General features: G+C 35.7%; 1 pseudogene; it reads left to right on the top strand.

Moving 5' to 3' along the window:
• Positions 1–2,305: 2,305 nt before the first annotated feature.
• LOC121415667 lies at positions 2,306–5,091 on the top strand (annotated as a pseudogene).
• Positions 5,092–15,770: the final 10,679 nt, after the last annotated feature.

Here is a 15,770-nt window from a genome sequence, read left to right as displayed (position 1 = left end):
GAGGATGATCTTCAAGTGGAACAATACCAAGGAAAAGCCAGTAAATGGAGGAGACAGTGAAAAAAGATGATCAGGAAGATACAGAAGAATATGTGGTAAGTAATATCTGCAAAGGTTTTCTGTTGGGATCCTCAATAAATATACTCATATAGCTCAGCTATAATATGTCCTCGTTTGAATATGTAAACAATTTCTGTGTCACATTTGCAATGGAATGTCCTCATACATTTATAGAAACAAGTTCGTTGTTGCATTTGCAGTGTAATATTCTCACACATTTATACAAACAAGTGCTGTGTTCTGTACACAGGGGCGAGGGGCATGTCTACACCCTTGCCAGCACACTGCACCAAAAATGCAGTAGAGAGAAAAAAAAGAAGAGAAAAGAAGAGAAATTAGCATAGGAAGCAATGTAATGTCCTCATTCATATATATAAACAATTTCTGTGATGAATTTGCTGTTGTAATGTCCTCATAGAGTTCTGTATTTCAATGATTAAATGTTTCATGTCTTTTCCCCATTGCAGTCCACTCTGGCCAAGAAAACCCCAGTAAATGGAGGAAACAGCGAAAAAGAAGATCAGGAATATATGGAAGAATCTGTGGTAAGTAATACCTGCAAAGGGTTTTTATAGGGATCCTCAATAAATATGCTCAAATTGCTTAGTATTGATACATGTATGTCCTTGTTTGAATATGTAAACAATTTCTGTGTCAAAATTCATCCTTAGAGATGATGCAGAAAAATGTTAACCCTAAAAAGACTGGGGGGGCCTAAAAGGCCCCCCCCTGTACATAAATCGCGATAACTGTTTTGCGCATGAAGCGTTCGCGCCGCCATTTCATGACTTTTTTCTCTTGAGTTTTGCGCAACTTTTGATACCAAATTTGTATACCCCCATGCCGCGGTTGCGGAGTTACGTAACATTTTCGTATCACATGTCACGTAAGAAATTGAAATTTGTATTCGTTTGTGTGTAAAGTGTATGGTATTTGAATGAATGTTATACACATTGTTTTCTAACTACATTCTTATTTGTTTCTTTCTATATTATGTCACTTGTGAATTCAAGTAGCAGTTCCAGGATATGAAAATAATGAAAAACATTGCATAAAAAAATAAAGAAATACATAAGAAATGCAAAATAAAGAAATATATAAGAAATTAAAATCAAAGAAAAACATAAGAAAAGTAGTGCAAAATACCAGAATCGCTTGAACAACTATATTTAGTAATTACTAATTTGCATAAGCATATCTAATAATTCAAGCATGAAACAACACAATTCCATGATAAACAACCTCTTCTTACAGCTGAAAACCTTATTTATGGACCGCAATAAGTACCAAAATATGAAAAATTCAATTTTTGGATAAAAATTGGCATATTCACATAATTATGAATATAATTTGCATTAAATTATGTGATATCTCTTATGCTTTGTTTTCACCAGCTAGTGTACATGTAACACATCACTTGTTTATCTTCCAAGATTGCTTTGGCTCATTGCAAGAGAGTGTAATGCAATAAAACATGCCAAATGTTGTATTTCTCTACATAACGCGTGCAGAGTACTTATTTGCATATGTAGTAATTACTAATTTGCATAATCATATCTAATAATTCAAGCACGAAATAACACAATTCCATGATAAACAACCTCTTCTTACAGCTGAAAACCTTGAAACAGGAATTTATGGACCGCAATAAGTACCAAAATATGAAAAATTCAATTTTTGGATAAAAATTGGCATATTCACATAATTATGAATATAATTTGCATTAAATTATGTGATATCTCTTATGCTTTGTTTTCACCAGCTAGTGTACATGTAACACATCACTTGTTTATCTTCCAAGATTGCTTTGGCTCATTGCAAGAGAGTGTAATGCAATAAAACATGCCAAATGTTGTATTTCTCTACATAACGCGTGCAGAGTACTTATTTGCATATGTAGTAATTACTAATTTGCATAATCATATCTAATAATTCAAGCACGAAATAACACAATTCCATGATAAACAACCTCTTCTTACAGCTTAAAACCTTGAAACGGGAATTTATGGACCGCAATAGGTACCAAAGTATGAAAAATTCATTTTTTTGATAAAAATTTGCATATTCGCATAATTCATTATGCATATATTAAAAAAAAACAATGAATATCAGTATTTTGACTGTTTTCTTTTAGAGGACATGACAAAGGATGTGTGTGCCAAATTTGGTTGCGATCGGACGACCAACGGCCGAGATCCCCCCAGTTTTTCTAGCCTCCAAAATAGCCCAGTCTTTTTAGGGTTAAAGTCTGTGTATGAAACATATTGAGGGTTGTTCAGAAGTATCTGGCATTGAAAGTAAATTGAGATTATTCAGACTTTCATAACATTTGGGGTTTTTTTGTACCCCAATTTTGATTAAACATGTAAAAAATTGTTTCCTTCCCTTTTTCTTTTCATTAAAATGGATTTTCCCCAGGGTTTGGTTTCTTTCAATTGTTAAATAGCTAAGTGTGGTCTGTCAGTAGATTCTAGTTGCAGGTGGGGAGGGGGGGCTGTAAAAGAAAGAAGTAAATATTTAAAGGTTGATGTGTGTTGTGTCTGGTATCATGTCATAAAGTGACTTATAGAGATGACTCTTTATGGGGGGGGGGGGAATTATTAGTAGGAATAGGTGATATATGACATTCCTCAGCTATTTTCAGATCCAGCTTTGCTTGGCAAAATATATCATTTTGATCATTGCATTTGTATTTGCTTTTTGTCTTGTTTCCATAGGAAGAAATTGATGATGATGACGCTGACCCAACATGGGTGAATCCAAGTGGAGTCAGCAGTGGTGATTGTGATTCTGATGTCTTTCCATATCGCTTACCACGTACATCCAGAGCAGATCACCCATATGAGCCTAATACTAGTCAACCTGGGTTTATACACAGGTCAGAATCAGAAAACTTTGCTGGAAATCAAGAGATGGACATACCATGTACATCCAGAGCAGATCATCCATATGAGCCCAATACTAGTCAACCTGGGCTTAACTTTATACACAGGTCAGAATCAGAAAACTATGCTGGAAATCAAGAGATGGACATACCATGTACATCCAGAGCAGATCATCCATATGAGCCCAATACTAGTCACCCTGAATCAGAAAACCATGCTGGAAATCAAGAGATGGACATGGCAGAGAAACCTCAGGATATGAAGGTTCTAACAGCAAATAACGCAACTGGAAGGAAGTGGGACAAACGTCACTTTTGTGTCTTTTGTGAAAAAGACACACCAAAATTTGCTCGACACATTGAAATGCATCATTCCAATGAAATTGAAGTAAAAAGAATCATGGCTCTTCCAAAGAAATCAAAGAATAGGCATAACTTACTTGAGATTTTGCGCAATAAGGGCAACCATGCCCATAATCTTCAAGTTAAGGAAAGGGTCTGATCATTCCTTACAAACGACCAACATATGAAACAGCAGTGAAAGACTTCTTGCCTTGTACTCAGTGTTTTGCATGGTTCATTAGAAGTGACCTATGGGAACACAGAAAGAAGTGTGTTGGAAGTGAAAGAAAGGGATCTGGAAGTTTTCAGTCTCAATGTTCCATGATGCTGCCAATGCCAAAAGTGCCTGTTAGACTTCGAGAGGAGGTCTTCCACAGAATGACTCATGATGATGTTAGCTTAGCAGTGCGGCATGATGATTTAATCATAAAGCTAGGTGCACAAATTCTGTCAAAGTTCCAGGATTCAGAAAACCATTACAACTACGTTGGACAAAAGTTGAGGGAAATGGGTCGGTTACTCCTTCAAATGAGATCTATAAGACCAGGCATCAACTGTTTGTCTGAGACCATTGACCCACAGATGTTTGATGATGTGGTCAGAGCTGTCAACAATATAGCAGGCTTGGATGAGAGCTCAGGGAAGTATAAGACACCTTCACTAGCGCTAAAAGTAGGACACTCTCTCAAAAAGTGTTCCAGGATTCTTGTGGCTGATGCACTGAAAAATATGGACACAAGTCAGAAAGAAAAGGCTGAACAGTTTGGTGAACTATGCTCTATTGAATGGGCTGAGGTTTCAACAGGTGCCCTCAAGACTCTGTACGCAGCAAAGAGGAACAGACCAACAATAATTCCTTTGTCATCTAACATACAAAAGGTGCACAAGACTATCCAGGGCCAGGTGCAGGAGTCAATGGCACACATCACAGCAGGTTCTGTAAACAGGGAAGATTTCTCCAAGTTGGGCCAAGCTATGCTTGCCCAGACAGTCCTGTTTCATAGGAAGCGTAGTGGAGAGGTGGAAAGGATGACAGTAGAAAACTACAAAAAGCGTAATGGAGAAGTCAACAAAGACGTTCTACAAGGCCTCAACAAGCTTGAAAAGGAGCTTTGCAAGAAACTGTCAAGAGTTGAAATACCCGGAAAGAGAGGGAGAACAGTTCCTGTGGTTCTGACGAAGGGAATGAAAGAAGCACTCGATGTTTTGGCAGATGAAAACGTTAGGCAAGATGCTGGAGTCCTAGAGTCCAATATGTACCTGTTTGCACGCCCAGGTTGTACCACACCTTATAGGGGTTGTGATGCTGTGAGAAAGTGTGCTCAGTTGTCTGGAGCAGAACATCCAGAAAACATCACATCCACTCAGCTGAGGAAACATGTGGCGACCATGTCACAGATATTATGTCTGAAGGACAATGAACTGGATGTACTCGCCACCTTCATGGGCCACAACATTCAAGTACATAGAGAATTTTATAGATTGTCAGAGAACACACTTCAGGTAGCTAAGATCGCAAAAATACTGCTGCTAATGGAAAAGGGACAGATGAACGAGTGTTCTGGAATGTCCTTGGACAGTATCAATGTCAATCTTAATGGTGAGCACAAGTATTCTCAAACATCTTTATTCCAAAAGACTTTTCCATTCTGATATATATGAGTACAGTGGAACCTCGTTATAAAGAGCACTGACATAACAAGCTCTCGTTATAACAGGGTAAATTTTCTGGTCCCATTTTTTTGTATTCTATTTCATTTCAAAGTTACAACATATATAATAATGTTTTATTGTCCAACTTAATGGAAATTAATTTTGTTTACATGCAAACATACAAATTACAAATATACATAATCAAGGAGAGACAAATTAATACAAAATACTGGCATGCACGTAATACATTCGTTCTTATACATAAGACGATTACAAGAGTATAAAGAGATCATTGCTGAGATAAGAACAACAAGAAGGCATATTCGGTGTGATTATCATTACCATCATTCTAAAACTGTTAAATGAGTAAAAGTATCAGGTCATTTAATTTATTCATTTATTTATTACTTGAAGCATAATTCACATATAAAAAATCTCAGTCCTGATATAACAAGGTTTCAATATAAAGAGGTAATTTCTCTGGTTCTCAGGACCTCCTTATAACGAGGTTCGGCTGTACAAAAATAATCCACAGAGGCGTATTCAAATATGTTGGAATTATACATTCACCTGCATGTTCCTAGACTTATGGTAGTAAAGCCCAGTGTAGTAAAAAAAAAAACAATCCTGGTTCATACGATGAGGAAAGAGGGGGGAAGGTATCTAGAAACCTATGGAATGATTTTTGGTCCGGTTTTCGTTCTTAGACTATGAGAATCATGAGAATCAACTGTCAGTCATTATAGGTCACATTTTGTTATTGTTTTTTCATGAAACATAACATGATTTAGATTATTATATGTATTTGATGTATTCTGCTGAAAATTGATTACAAAGCATATTCTCAACCCAAAAGCTCCCTGAAATAGAGTCATTAAGAGAAAATATATATTTTTTTCATCTGACAGTATTTGAATTTAATAATAGCGATACTTATATATGCTGTTTTAACACATAATAGGAAAAAAAAATCATATTGGAAAAATTAAATTCCTAAGCTACATATAAGTCAATTTACAAGCTACATACAAGTCAATTTACAAGCTACATATAAGTCAATTTAAAAAGGATGGAATTTGAGGGCAGCTTTGAAATCACTGAGGGCTGATAGGCTACGTATATGAAGTGGGAGCCTATTCCAAAGATGAGGACCAGAATGAGAGAAGGCTCTATCCCCCATGAGCTGGAATGTAGAACGTTTCTTCATCCTTCTTCGCCTTCTTTGAGAGAGATGTAACGCCTACCATAGTTGTCACTTTGCCACCTCTCTTGAGGGGTTTCTTCTGAGGCGCTTTGGACCTCTCAAAGGCTTTCTCTTCCGTCTTCCGATCCCTCCCCGGCCAGGTGCACACCCTCACATCCAACACCTGACGTCCAAGGATATTCCCACTCTCGTTTTCTAGCATGAAGACCAGCTGGATCTTTCTCTTGTTAAGCCCATCTACACATGATATAAAGCATTTGAAGGTGAAGAGGCACTTGGAGTACTCTGTTACTCAGTTACTGAAACTGCCACATACCAAAGCATTATGCTTCAAGTAGGTCAACCTTTCTGAAGTCAACTGTCTTTCTAAAATTTGAGATATTGGACAAACCTCTCCTCCGAAGCCCCTCATCTCTCTCTTTTCACTGCAGAATCTTGTGAAGAAGACGATGCCCCTGATGGAGATGTTCAAGAAGATGACCAGTCAAGTAGACGTAAGTTTCTTTAATGTATCTTATTGTTACACCTCGTTTGCACACCATCCTTTTACTGATATTCAGGTACTTTTATCTTTACATTGCATCTGGCCTTTTTTTTTTTGGAAACAACTGTGTGTCCTCATGATATTCCAATTTAAAAAAAGTTAAATTTACCTAGAAATACATCTACTGACATCACAGTTATGTAACTGGATAGTGTAGTGTTATGTCAGTAACCCATTTCTCAAGGCTTCTCAAGGGGATTTGTATTACTTCCGAACTTCTTTATTATATTACCATTCTTCATTTTTTGCCAATAAAGTATTTCATAAAAACATTGTACTTCATGAAAATATGGGTGTATGGTGGGTATCCCTATGTCTACATGTATATTATAACCTGAAATTGAGCAAACATGTTATTAGTAGTGTGTAATGCTTTATTTCATTTCGCTCTTTCTGTTATCCTGAAGAATGTATGCATGGTCCAAATTTTTTTATGCCTCCGCCAACCAAAGGTGGTCGCCGGAGGCATTATGTTTTCGGGTTGTCTCTCCGTCCCGTTTTTGTTCTCGCAATAACTTAACAACCATTTGACGAATCAACTCCAAACTTGGCTTGTTATGCATATGGTAGGGACAATTATCTGATTAGATTTGGGGATCTCAAGATCAAAGGTCAAAGGTCATAGAAGTCATTATATACATAAAAATGGGTTGTTCTGACAATAACTTAAGAACCATTTGACGGATCAATGTCAAACTTGGCTCATGTGTGCATATGGGAGGAACAATGGTGTGATTAGATTTGAGGGTCATGAGGTCAAAGGTCAAGGTCATAGATGTCATTGTATACATGAAAATCGCCCTTTCTCACGATAATTTAAGAACCATTTGACGGATCAACTTCATACATGGCCGACACAGTGTCATTTGAATAAGACCATTTTTCCAGTTTTGTACAGTGTACTCTAAATGTATCCTGATAAATTTCCCATAATTAAAAGTGATATTCATGCACACAGGAGTGGCATGGCATATTATTTGCAGTCATATTTCAGATATTAAATGCAATAACAACATTATTTTAGCTTATTTCTTCAGAGCATTTATTGAATTTTCATTCAAAAAGGCGGAGGCATAAATTTCGACCATGCATGGTTGAAGATTCATCTAGTTTCGTAATTCCTTTTGACATTAACATCCTGTAAAACAGTTGTGCTCATGAATGTCTGTGCACTCATTCACTTACAATGAAAAATTCTGGATATTTTAGATACTTGTGAATAATACCTTAAAGACTTTATGTCGGCATATTTTGTTGTTGTTTTTTGCATGGGAATCTTTTTCTACACTAACAACCAAAATGTTCATGTTTATTGCACATCCCATTTTATTAGAATCTTTTAGTTACATACGTGTGCAGGTAAAGGTGTTGAACAGACTAGTCTGAACCAAAATTTCCAGTTTCTGGCCCTGGGAAATATGGTATTTTAATCAAAATCAGGAAATGCCTGCTGTCTTGTGAGGAAGCCTTGCCTTTTGCGAGTATGATAAATTAGCTGAATCTAGTAAGGAGAATGTCCTGCACCTATGCTCTCAGTGGCAAAGGGACAGGAGAATATAGGTTTTAGTGCAACATTGTTTTTTTTAGTCATATGTCCTCTGATGACTTTTACTTTTATAAAGCCTGTATCTATAATCATTTTTGTGTTATAACAATCATGTGTATTTTTAGAACCATGTCCAGATGAAGATGTTAGCGCAGGGCAGAGAGAATGGGAAAAATGTACAGGTATGAACATGATTGGCTAAAGATGTATAAAGCAAATAACACACTTTACACTTCTCGGATCAGTCATGTTTATATGTTTGTTTGTACCTTGTATTTTGTTTCTTCGTTGATTTCTATCTTACATGAATTCTCAAGCTCAAAACCGTCGTACAATTTGTCAAGATTTAAATGGGTTCCTGAACAACAACAACAGCAGCAGTATTAAAAGGGAAGGGTCATGTAGATGTTTGGAAAATCAGCACACAGGTCAACTTATTTTGTTTCAGGCCCATTTTTCATTCTATGCAAATAAGTGCAGACAATTGCATTCAATTTATTTCACATTGTTTTCCTTGTGGCTATCTTTTGAAGGGTAAAAAGCTAAAAAGTAGAAAGTGGATAAACATCAAGTATTTCAGTACCACCACTGTAGGGGGTGTGATAGCTGATATCAGAGTCAAACATATTCTGAAAACATTTTACACATTGATTTATTTAGCTACGGCAGGAAGGCCTACAACAGCTGCAGAATCTCCACCATGTTCACCTACATCAGTTGACTCACAAGAAGAACCTGCTGGCCCCTCTCCGCCTCCAAGTGTTGAACCCTCAGAAACCGGTAGGAATCTAATCATTTCAAGGGGCTAGAATACTAGAATACTAGTATTTCTTTATCTTAGTATTTCATATTTCATAAACATGCCATTGAAATTAGACTTAAGATATTCTTGCAGAAGGCATTTACAAAGGAATATATTCTGTTGTGTGTCACCATGTTAATGATGCATTATGCATTATTTTGTTGTACAGATATCTTACCTACTGAATTTTCTTTGGCATTATATTATCGACATTTTGGACATAAAAAAAAGCATAAAAGTGCAATATAAATCCATATATATACTGAAAGCATTTTACACATTGATTTATTTAGCTACGGCAGGAAGGCCTGCAACAGCTGCAGAATCTCCACCATGTTCACCTACATCAGTTGACTCACAAGATGAACCTGCTGGCCCCTCTCCGCCTCCAAGTGTTGAACGCGTAGGAACTGGTAGGAATCATATTATTTTACTTACACAATTAATTTCTAAATTCATCTAGTTCCATTTTGATTGGAGCTAGTATTTCTTTAAGATTCTGGGGTAAATAAAATAAATATGTATCATTTTAGATCATTTGTAAAGAACTAATGATTTTCTCTGGTATAATTATGTTTCTTAAATATTAAGTATTATAAAAAGAAAAAAAAAACACTTGAATTTGATTCGTCATGCGGACGAATTAGGTGGTCTGTCTTTATACTCGCCATCATGATCACTATTACCATGTTCATACATATCAATATGATCTTCATGATGACAACAGAATGCTCATTATGGATGGAATACTTGTGAAAGACGAGAGATGATAAAGCACTGAAAAGGGTCTCTTTGATGTATGACAATACATGTGATATGAAAAAAAGTAATTAAAATCTGTTTTATCGTGCTAAATTTTAACTTTTATACCATTAAATTATCATGAAAGATCATGTACGAGGGGGTAAAAAGAAAAAATATGGAAAAAAAATCTTGTTTACCCCAGGACTCGAACCTGCGCCCTTTAGAAAGCAAGTGAAATGTCTGGGCCTCGCAAATTTCATGTAGTGGAAGAAATGGAGCTAAGGAGCAAGAAAAATGGCGATAGTTTTTATCGGATGGCAGTGAAAAGGACGGAGATACTGTTCGAGAGCTCTACTGCAAGCCTCAATTTGAGAAGACACAAAGGAAGTTAATGGCTCTAAAGTCCGGGATGAATTTCGCGGGAGGACCTTTTAAAGCACAAGGAGATTTGAATGTGACAAATCACACTGTTGTAAGTATTAGTTTTTGTTGATTTCTATTTTTTGTTTGATTGTTTTTAGAGAAGATATTATTATGATATATTTCTAATTGTTGTCCTTTTTTCTTGGACCTTTGGGAATATAGGTAAATGGTGTAGTAGATTAGAAATATAATTTTATTGTACAAGATGTTTGTTTCAATTTGAAAATGAGTACAGTTTAGTGGAAAAAGTTTTGAAAGATTTGGAGCAGGTAATATTTAGAAATAGAATTTTTTTTGTATTGTGTAGATGTATTGAAAAAAGTGTATGAGGATGTGTTTATCAAAGTATGAAATGGTTTGTGTTATGATATATTTAGATTTGGGTCGGGAAGATATAAAAACAATGATATATCGGAATTGTAATGGTTTTAGTTGGCTTAATTTCTTATGATATTATGCTGTGTTTTGAGTTTTATTGTTGGAAATTTTTCATGATTGTTTTTTTAGATTTGTTGTTTTATTAGGAATTGTTGCTATGTTGTTGATTTTTAATTTTGGATATGAAGAGAATACTATATGTGGTTTAAATTCAGAGGATTTTGTGCTTTTTATTTGTTATTGTTTTATATATTATGACAGATCATGAAGAGGTGTGGAGATGTTACTGTTAATGAAGACATCATTGAGAGCTACGTGAATCCACAGGTTGTTCCTTTCTCAGAAATCAGAGGGAGTCCTAAAAAAGGCGTGTATCCGTTTCAGGAACAGTTAGAGAAGTAAGTATAGATTTTTCAGCAGTTTGTTGAAGATGTATGTTGGCTTGATTTTAAGTTAATTGTTTTTCTTTTATTTTATGGGATCATATAATTGTGCTTAGAAGTATTGATGAGTGTAAGAGAATTGAAGGTTTTGGCATGTTTCATTAAAGTAGAAAAGACCTGATATAAGTAAAGAGGTTTGTAATGCTATAGTTCTTGAGAGCTTTTAATCTGAGTACAAGATGTCAACACATAAAGCTGTTACTTTGATACAATATTTGATTGAAATATTTTGGTATATTGGTGGGTATCAGTTAATATACTGTAGTATTGGGAAATAAAATTATGACATGTATCTAAAATTTGTGGAGTAGTTGTAACTAAAGAAATTTGTTAGAGAATGGTATTAATGGACCATCAAAGATCTATAATAGCTATTTTTTTTGTGAGTTTGATAGAAAATTGAGATCCTTTTATTTCAAGATTTTACATAAGGCTATTGCTTTAAATGAGTTTCTTCATAAGATGAAATGAAGAGATTATCTGAATTGGTCATTGTGTGATACCAAAGTTTAAACTTTAGTTCATTTATTTTGCGAATGTGATAAGGTTACTTCAATTTGGCAAAATGTTTTAGCTGTAATGTTTTAGAAATGTAAAATTATATTTATGTAACTAATGTTTAAAAGAATTATTTGGTATTTGTAGTGATAAGTTTGATATGTATTTGGTTTTGCTTTAGAAATATCAGGAATGTGTTTAAGATGAAATTGATGGGTGTAATATGTGGATAAATTTTATAATAGTGACGTTTTCTGAAGACATTTCTACTGATGATTATTTATGCTTATGTTTGTGATAACAGATAAGATCTGGGTCTCAAGTTGGAACCATGGAGCTAATAGCTCTATGGTGGAACCATGAAGTGCTTGAAGCTGTCCAACGATGCTGACGATCTGGTAACGGTAAACGTGTGGGATAGTGTCGACAGTCACAACATTAAGACTGGGGATCCAGTGAAAGTGAGCGCTTGCGAAGTGTTAGCAGCGACTGTGGTGACAACATCTCCATCATCAAAGATCAGTGTATTTGTTAAAAAGGAGCATGTAACCCAAGCATCAGTGTGCTTTTAGTGAATGGAGATGAGGAAGAAGGGTAAACATTGAAAATTTGAGCAAAACTGGAGAATGTGTTGAAGAGTGATAAATTTTGAAAATTTCAGTAAATCACTATTAGTGGGATCCTTTAGTTGGCAACTTTGTGATATGACAATTTTTGATTGATTTTGTACATGATTTTTCAAAGAAAGTGATTGATATGAAATTCTAAGTCAGAAATCAATATCACTTTTCTCAAAATGTTTGCAGAATTGATGTAACTATGTCATATTTAAATATGAAATTTAACAAATTTGTATTTTTCTTGAAAAGGAAGGAAAGTTGAAATAATGTGTACAAAATGAATGGAGAGTTGTCTATGTTAATATCAGAGATGCTGATAAAGTTGCGAACCCAAGGATATTTATAATAAGGATTTATTTGAATTTTCAAAGTTCATAACTCTTCATAACAGGTTGTCTGATTTTGTTGAAACTTTTACTGTTAACTATTTTTATTCTTTTTCACTGGCTGGAAACAGACTGTCTGGATTACATTCTCTTTTGGTTGCATGCCTGTAAATATTTCCCCATAGGCCCCTGTGTTAAAAATGGAATTAGATAAATTCACGGAAAAAAGTGTTTATAATGACACCATTGAAACTTTTGTCTGGAAGAGTTCATACATTATTCTTTGATTGCTGAAAATATGAAGAGGGGTTTTTGAGGATTTTTTTACACATGTGCGGATTTCTAAGTAGAAGTTATAATTCTGAAAATGCGAACATGTAAACATAAAACAGGATGTATGGTGTTTTGACTATAACTGAAGAACCATTTGAGTGATCAACGTCAAAGTTAGTACATGTATGCATATGGGAGGGATAATGATCTGATTGAATTTGGTGGTCTTAAGGTCAAAGTTCAATGGTCATAGAGATTATTATGTATATAGAAATGCTTCATTTTTTGTGATAAGTAAAGAACCATATCATAGATCAACTTCAAACTTGATTCATGTATACATATGAGAGGGACAATGATCTGACGAGATTTTTGGGTCGTAAGGACAAAGGTCAAAGGTCATAGAGATTATTATGTATATAGAAATGGTATGTTCTTTTGATAACTAACTATTTGAAGGAACGGGTTAATACTTGGCACATGTATGCATATTGGAGGGATAATGATATGACTAGATTTGTGGGCCAGAAGGTTAAATGTCAAAGGTAATACTGAAAACTTTTTCTTGGTCACTTGTACCTGGACTAAGAAAATTTTAGTCAGAAAGCTAGTCAAACAGCAATTATTAACCTTTGTTAGTCTGCTTGTCACGACTAACTCAGCTGGACTAACGAAGGTTTTTCATTACTCGTATTTTGTAAAAATACAGGCTTGACTAACACCATTGTGGGTTTCTGACTAAATGAGGCGTTCACCTCATAATGTTGTACGACTAACTTTCGGCCATCCAAAGGCATGACTAACATTATAAACGCCTTTGACCTGAGGGAATTACTAACTAAGCAGGGCCATTGTTGTTGAACTTGAAGGTAGCCGGGGTGGCTGGTGTTTTTTTTTTTTATAATAGGACTCATTATCTTTTTTGTATTATTTCAAGATATGTCTTTCCAGTCACTAAACATTGTCTGTCTACGGTACATGTATATCATTTGTCATTTTGAACCTGTCTATTTTATAATTGTGTTTAACACGGATTTCGTACATTCCCCGCCCCCCCCCCCGCTCTTTTTCGCGCCCTTTATTTATGCGCGTCGCATTGGTGTACGTACAAACATGTGCACCGCACATGTATATGCGCATACAAATGCACGACACACACAGTACACGTACGCGTTCGCCGGCCGTGCAGATACAATCAGTTTAATTATTGCTTCGAAGGCCAAGGGCTAAGCTTAAAGTTCATCATCAGGCAATTAACTGCATCCAACTCATTTTTTGAATTGAAACTATAGGAGAACAGACAAATTATGGAATTGTCAGGAGAAAGTTATCGGTAAGTAAGCTAATCTAATCAGTAATCTGTAAAGACTGTTGGGCATTCTCGTGAATTAGTCCACTCCTAGTCCTGGCACCTTCTTGGCCTTGCATGAATGAAATTGAACACTGCACTCAGCAGGACGTGCGCGTACGGTACTGTATGGTACCGGTATGTACCGGTACCATACGGTGACCGTACAGTACTGCATCAGCTAGCAGGCAGTGTCAGTGGATTATTTTAAGAGTTTGCCTTACTTAGTTAGAGTTTGTAATGTTGCTGCATTTATTTTGATTAGGAGTGTTGCATGGGTCTAGAAATTCTTGAAATTGAAGCCAGACATTGGGCTGGCTTCATGCAGGGCATAGGGCCTACCTAGGCTAGGGCTATAGACTAAGATCATCTAGATCTAGGCCTAGGCCTATAGCCTTTGTATAGGCTTGAGCTTGCTTGGACTTTGGTCTTTGGACTAGGCCTAGGCTAGATCTATTTTTATGGTGGAACACGTCGTACTCGTAGCCTAGTAGGCCTAGTATGTTTTAATAAATCATTTATTTTTAAGGGGGAGTACAATTCATATATCTGTAGATCTAGGCCTAGGCCTATATGTTTTTCCGTGTGAAAATCTGATGGTTTTTTTTTGTAAGTTCAGCTCAGTCAGAGTGTGGTTATGAGAATGTGGCTGGCTGTTTGTTTCGACGATTTGTACAGCATGAATGCATGCATATTACGAAAGTAGATCTACATGGTCAAGATATGCGCATTTCCCTAGCCACAGCAGCGATGATTGTTACCAAAAAAAGTAATGCCAATAGTTCTAATGTTTACTTTCGAGTCTCTGTGATATTTTCGTATATACATGAAGGCCCTACAACAATGAAAATCTGAGGCCAAACCACATAATGTGGAATTTGGTCACAAATGGGTTAAGCAATTAATTTTAGAAGTGTTGTTCCATACATGTATGTGTCACTAATAGTGGAATTGTCTGAAATTTGTATGAATTTTAAGTATGGTTGGTTATGAAATGAATAAAATTTCATGTGATGATAAATGGAAATCCCATCGCTGGACCATTCACGTACCGAAATTTAAGCGTGCCGCTTGCTAGTAACTAGCATGCGACTAGCAGGGCACTCGCTTAATAAGCGAGTGCATGCTAGCGAACAGTCCCTGCTCGCTAAAAGATCACTTAACTATTACTCTGCACGCATATCACACGCTTATTAAGCTAACCGCATGCTAGTTACTAGCATGCCGCAAGCTTGCGCAAGCTAGTCGCACGCTTCCCGCAAGCTTGGAAATTTCTGTAGGGGTTGTGTCATAATAGTACTGTATCTTAATTTCAAATCAACATTTTTAATAGACTGCAACACTATTTTCTTTCCTGGTAGCGGAAAGTTAAAGGGATGGTCCAGGCTGAAAATATTTATATCTAAATAAATGGAGTAAAATTCACAGAGTAAAATGTTGATAATTCATCAAAAAATTTGATATCAAATAACGAAGTTATTGAGTTTTAAAGTTTATCAATATTTTTTGGGAAACGGTTATATGCACATCATCATGAATATTCATTATGTGGGCTGATGTCACATTTCCATATATTTCTTATGTTATTACATAACATCGTACATGTAAATGTTTCCTTTTTAATAGATGTGTAAATGATGTGTCTCCATTATGATGAAATAAGTTGCGGCAATAAATAACTA

The sequence above is a fragment of the Lytechinus variegatus genome, chromosome 1 (genome assembly GCF_018143015.1).
Source record: "Lytechinus variegatus isolate NC3 chromosome 1, Lvar_3.0, whole genome shotgun sequence".
NCBI classification, from domain to species: Eukaryota; Metazoa; Echinodermata; class Echinoidea; order Temnopleuroida; family Toxopneustidae; genus Lytechinus; species Lytechinus variegatus.
This window is presented reverse-complemented; position numbering and strand designations above follow the sequence as displayed.